Genomic DNA, 6,458 nt, shown 5'->3' with positions numbered 1-6,458 from the left:
AATTACTGCCGATATCTGAATTCTAAGAAGCATATTTCGTGAAAGATTTCTCTTTGACAAAAGTTAGAATTCAAATATGGGCAGTAATTTTAACCAATGGGAAACTAATAATTATACCTATTCTGCCAGCATGACGATGACATCATATTACTGCCAGCAAAGGTTTATTAAGACTTGCTACATAAGCCCTCAACCAGGAAAATTGTTAAAATTTTGCAAAAAAAAGAATATTAGTAATACAAATATATTTCAACCCTTAGTTGGAATTAATATTTTAGCAAGTCAAATATACAAATATACAAATGTATCCACATGTTGAACAAATGAAAATAACTGCGCATCATGGTTTTACAACAATATAGCGTTCATGGAAAATTTATGAAAATGTTCAATATAATTTCCCTGGAAAAAAATTATAAAATCATTTAAAAAAAAAAAAAAATTCCAGGAAATATAAAAATCCAAGAAGAAAATACTGAAACCGAGAAAGTCTTTTGGGAAAATTTACAATTCTACCACTTTTAGTTTTCTTTCCGCTGGTAGGTGATTTTAAAATTGGCTTGTGGATCTTTTCCTCAACCGTAAGTTCGCTGTTTTGGGAATAGTTCCTTTTGGAGTTATTTTGTAATGTGTTGCTTAAATTTTTATTCTCATGACATGAAGACTGGTCGAAATAAGCCTTTTTTTAACTCTGTGTAAACTGACAATTTCCTTTTTACTATGCATATCCAAGGTTATAATTTTATCTTTAGTTGACAAAACTTTAAAAGGTTCAGTGTATTTATAATTCAGTGAATGATGACTGGCATCATTATGTACAAATACAGGAGTCCAAGAATTAATATCAGAAGGGATGAAACTTTTAATATTTTGTAATTTACTTGTAAAAGAAGGAACATCAGAAAGAAATCTTTTGAGTCGGGTTACATAATTGTTAATATTCCTGTTAAAAAAATTGGTTTCTTCAAACATTTGACCAGGTAGAGTTAATGTTGTTCTGTACAGAAGTTCAGCAGGAGAAAATTGCAAACTTTCTTTAACAGCACTCCTGATTCCCAACAATGTCACTGGTAAGGCTTCTAACCAACTGTTAGAATCAGAATAAGTTCTTAATGAAGATTTCAACTGCCTATGAAACCTTTCTATCATGCCATTAGATTGCGGATGTTAGGAAGTAGTATGAATTCCCAACAATTTATTAAACTCTGCGAAGTGTAGACTCAAATTGTCTTCCACGGTCTGTCGTCAGTGTATTTGGTATACCGAATCTCGACATTCAGTTGGTAAATAAAGTTTTTGCTATAGTTACTGCAGATGTGTCTTTGATTGGATAAGCTTCTGGCCATTGCGAAAAATGATCCATACGTTAACAGATTAACTATTACCCTCCACAGGAGGCAATGGTCCGACTATGTCAATATGAATGTGTTGGAATCTGGCATCAGGATTTGCAAAAGTACCTAATAGTGCTTTAATGTGATGATTCAGTTTTGCTTTTTGACACTGCCTACACGACTGAACCCAAGAACGAATATCTTTATTCATACCAAGCCAAACAAATCCACTCGATATTAATTTTAATGAAGCTCCAATACCAAGATGAGATAAGTTATGCAAGGTAGAAAAAACAACTTTTCTATGCTTTTCAGGCGCAAATGGTCTAGAAAATCCTGTAGAAATATCACACTAAATATGTGATTCACAAAAATGAATCGGCAATAATTTGAATTTCAAAGAAGTAGAACTGGAATCTTTATAAAAAGAAAATTCTTTATCAGTAGTTTGATCTTTAGACATTTCTTCTAAATTGTTAGTACTTAATGAACGTAATGCATCAACATTCATTCAAGAAAGTGCTTCAGCTGCAGAATTTTCAACACCCTTGATATACCGTATATCCACAGTAAACTGTGAAATATAATCAAAGTGTCTAATTTCTCTGGGAGAATATTTTTCAGAAGAATTTCTTAGTGCATGTGTCAATGGTTTATGGTCAGTAAATAATGTAAATGACCTACCTTCAAGAAGATGTCTAAAGTACTTAATTGACAAGTAAGCTGCCAACAATTCTCTGCTGAAAAAGCTGTACTTCGTTTCTGGTGCCTTGAATTTTTTGAAAAGAATGATAATGGTTGTCAAGAACCACAATGAAACTGTTATAAAACTCCACCAATTCCAACATTGGCAGCATCAACTACCAATGATAATTTTGCTTCAGGAACTGGATGGTTTAAAAGTGTTGCTTCACAAAGTTTTTCTTTTATGCAATGAAAAGCCTGTAATTCTTTGTGTTTTAAAGTTATAGCTTCATTTTTCTTTTTCCTATTCTTTAATAATTCAGTTAAAGGAAATAAATTTTCTGTGCAATGGGGAATGAATCGTCTGTAAAAATTAATGAGTCCTAAAAATTATCGAAGCTTTCATAAAGAATTTGGTGCTGGAAATTTGTCAATAGCTTCAACGTTGTCTGGCAGTGGGCGAATTCCATCTTTATCAATGAGATGACCTAAAAAAAGATATACTGTGTTCACCAAAAACACACTTTGATAGATTTATCACTATACCATATTTAGTTAGTCTTTCGAAAATTTGATTTAAGAGATTTTCATGAACTTCTTCTGACAGACTAGCAATGAGAATATCATCTATGTAAGCAAATACAAAAGGTAAATCTCTTGTTACTTCGTCGATGAATCTCTGGAAAGTATTTGCTGCATTCTTCAATCCGAAAGGCATACGAAGGAATTCATACAACCCAAATGGAGTTGTAATTGCTGCTTTTGATATTTCACTCTCTTCAACAGGAATTTGATTGTATGCTCTAACTAAATCCATCTTCGAAAAGATATTACAACCACTCAACGAAGCTGCAAAGTCATGGATATGGAGAATTGGATATTTTCCTCTCGTATTTTCGCATTAAGCTGTCTAAAATCTCTGCATGGACGCCCGTCTGTGAGATTTTTCTTTATCAAAACTAAAGGTGTAGACCAGTTACTGCCAGAAGGACGAATTATTCCAAGGTCTAACATGTGACAAAATTCAGCCTTAGCAATCTTTAATTTCTCTGGAGATAGTCTACAAGGTTTGGAAAAACTTAGTAGTCCATGGGTTACAATGTGATGAGTGACTGAATGAACACATTTGGTGTTTGGAGCTAATGCTTTGGTAATTTCAGGGTAATTCTTCAAAATCCTGTGATAACAATTTTCGGAGGATGCCATAAAATATAATGGACTAATTATCGCATTCCTGCATCTCATGCCTTGAACGTTCAATGAAGTAACGGTGTCTATTAATCTTTGTTGCTTTACATCCACCAGTAAATTGTAATATGAAAGGAAATCTGCCCCCAATATAGGATAAGGCAAGTCTGCTGCAATGAAAATCCACTTATATTCTCTTCTTAAATGTAAATCTAGAGTTAAACTAATTTCTCCAAATGTTTGGATGTCAGACTGATTACTGCTTGTAGGATCAAATAAGCAGGCTTAGGTTTCTCTGTTAAAAGTTTAGCAGGCCAAATGGGACGAGCCGCTCTTGTATCAACTAAGAATCTTTGTTTGGAGTTAGAGTCAAATATGAAGAATATGCAACTTTTTATGAAGTTGTCCACAGATTTAGTCATCTGTGGTTGAGAAGTTTCCCGGCCTTTTTTTTTGTTTAGAAAATCAAATGAGCATGGTTTAATACAACGATAAGATTTGTCACCAAATTTTGAATGGTACCAGCAAATAGCATTTCTTCTGGGACTTTATGATTGTCCACGCCATCTTGTACTATTTCTGTTATGAGAACGCTTATCTCTTCCAAGTTGAAGACTTTCAATTTTGTCTGTTAATAATTTTAATTGCTTTTCATAAGTTTCTTTCATCTTCTGTAATTCTGAAGAAATGGATGGTAAAGCATTAACAGACTCTCTAGATGATAATTCTAATATACCATCTACAAAATCTGCTAATTGTTTGAGAGAGTTTTGCTCCTTCACCGCTGAAAGTAGAGTTTGAGTGCTATGAGGCAACTTGCTAAAGAAAATTTCTTTAAGATAAGACTCTTCTATCTGTTGATTTCTGAGAAGTTCTTTCATTCTACGAAGTTGAGTAGGTTTTCTGTCACCTAGTTGTTCGTTATTGAACAACTTCACAAATTCTTTTTGCTTGGAGCTGGAAGTCCTCTTTAGTATCTCTTCCTTTACAGAAGAATACAAAAATGGTTTGGTAGGATCTATTAATGTCTCTAATTCCATTGCTCAGAGGTGGTGGTAAGTTGCTTAACATTATGTTATATTTTTGTGCCTCTTGTTTTTCTGTTTGCTGCAAAACTTGCTTCTAATTGAGCAAACCAGATAATGGTATCTCCCATCCAAGTGGGAGGCAAAACTGTTACAGAAGCTTGCATATATCCTCTATCGAAATAAGACATTTCAAACTCTTTAATATTTTCTTCTATTCAAATGTATTCAAATTTAAGAAGAAAAATTTTCACTTAGTGAAATAATGCTTTCAACAGCAATGAAGTATAAATTTAGTTTGCTAGAAAGTGCAACTAAAACTTTTTGCAACTATTATTGTTTTATTTATTCAGCATTCTTTCTTCCTTCAACCTTCAGTATCAAATATTTCCGTTAATAAAATTTTGTGAAATGAAACTGTCGTCTATTTTCTATATCAAATTTAATATATTTTTCACAAGGGTCACCAATTTATAACAGTTGACTGATCGCCTAGTTTATAATCGGCATGAGTATTAAGAAGAAATGATGAGTGGCAATTTATAATAGTGGAAATTTATCTATAACAATTAGATGATTTTTATCTGTTTATCATGTGTTCGACTTGAAATTATAATAAATATAAATATTTCTTGAGTAGGAATTTACAGTGATAAATTCATCAAACATGAACAAGCAAAAAAAAACACAAAAAAACAACAACGCAAGGATGTGGAATAAGTACAGTGTTATTGGACACTCAGGAAAGGAAAGAAAAGAAAGAGAATTTCACGTTTCGAGTGGAGCTCTTTATCAGAAATATAGGAAAAGTCCAAAGAAAGGAAGACAGAGAAAGAAAATTGCCAACGATGCACACGCGGTCACATATTGAAAATGTATATATATATATATATTGGGTTAGCAACTAAGTTCCTGCCGTTTTTTTAAATTTTGGAATTTATTGAGCAGATATTTTGAGCATCTCTGCAGTGATTCCTGATGGGCCGGGGGCTTTCCCTGTCTTTATACTCTTAATTGCTTTATCTACCAAGGTACTGTCAATTCGGATAGTTGGTCCCTCTGTTGGGTCAGCATTTGGCAGACTCACTTTCTCCCATTCATTCTCTTTAGTTAGCAACCTTTCATAGTAGCGTCTCCAAACCTCTCTCTTTGCAGCCTCGTTTAATGCACGTGAACCATCATCCATGTGGACACATTTCTCTCCTATGACATCACGCTTCTCTCTCACACACTGTCTTGCAACATGAAATACCTCAAGTCTTTGGTTCTCATGGCACAGAACATTGGCAAATTTTTTTCTTATCTGCTTCCCCTCTGGCTAAATAAACATGTCGCTTAGCTTCCCTTTTGGCATTCTGATACAATTCCCTGCTACCACTGTTCTTCCAGTCCTTCCAAGTCGGTTTCTTTTCCCTAATGGTCCTGTCAACAACATTGTTCCACCACCATGTTACCTTGGGTCAAGAGGGGACTTTGCATCATCCACAAATCTGATCAGTGGCCCTCAGCAGGTGGTCCTGTAGAAACCTCCAGTTGTCTTCCACATTATGTGATGCTATATCCCACTCTATTTCGTCAAAAGCTTCGAGTAATACGTCTCTAAATTTCTGTCCATTTGCAGGATCTTTAAGCTTCCAGACCCTTCTCCTCTATGCTGGTCGTCTTCTGAGCATCCATTTAGCCCTGATCCTAAAGTTGCTAACTGCTAGTCTATATTGTGGGGTACATTCTTTGCCTGGGAAGATTTTGTCATTTATAAGCAGCCATCTTTCCCTTCTTTCTGGCAAGGATTTAGTCAATTTGACTACTGTGTCTACCAGATCGGTAGGTGACTAGGTGACTGGCAGGTTTCCTAAAGTTAGTATTGCAAACCATAAGATTATTTGCATCGCAGAACTCCAGCAGCCTGGTTCCCTCCTCATTGTGGGAACCAAAACCATAGCCTCCATGTACACCATGGAAGCCCCCTGCATGTTGTCCAACATGTCCATTGAAGTCACCAACCACAAAGAGAAGGTCCCTGTCATTTGTCAATGAGGTATGCACCCAGTGCAAGCTATGGAACTCTATAAGATGCACCCAGTGCAAGCTATGGAAATCTATAAGATGCACCCAGTGCAAGCTATGGACACATAAGAGGTGTAAATGTGCAGAAAACAACTTCTGCCACATTCCAAGGAGAAAAACTAGACGTAGTTGATAGCTTCCGCTATCTAGGTGACCAAGT

The 6,458-nt window shown here is 35.0% G+C and overlaps 1 protein-coding gene across 2 annotated transcripts in view; it reads right to left on the bottom strand.

Annotated features, from left to right (window-relative positions):
• The window catches only part of LOC106867659 (uncharacterized), a 20,789-nt gene that overhangs the window by 1,666 nt on the left and 12,665 nt on the right, over positions 1-6,458 (bottom strand). The window lies entirely within an intron of this gene.

Source organism: Octopus bimaculoides, chromosome 1 (genome assembly GCF_001194135.2).
Source record: "Octopus bimaculoides isolate UCB-OBI-ISO-001 chromosome 1, ASM119413v2, whole genome shotgun sequence".
Classification (NCBI taxonomy): Eukaryota; Metazoa; Mollusca; class Cephalopoda; order Octopoda; family Octopodidae; genus Octopus; species Octopus bimaculoides.
Note: the sequence above shows the minus strand (reverse complement) of the source record. Positions and strands in the feature narration are given on the sequence as shown.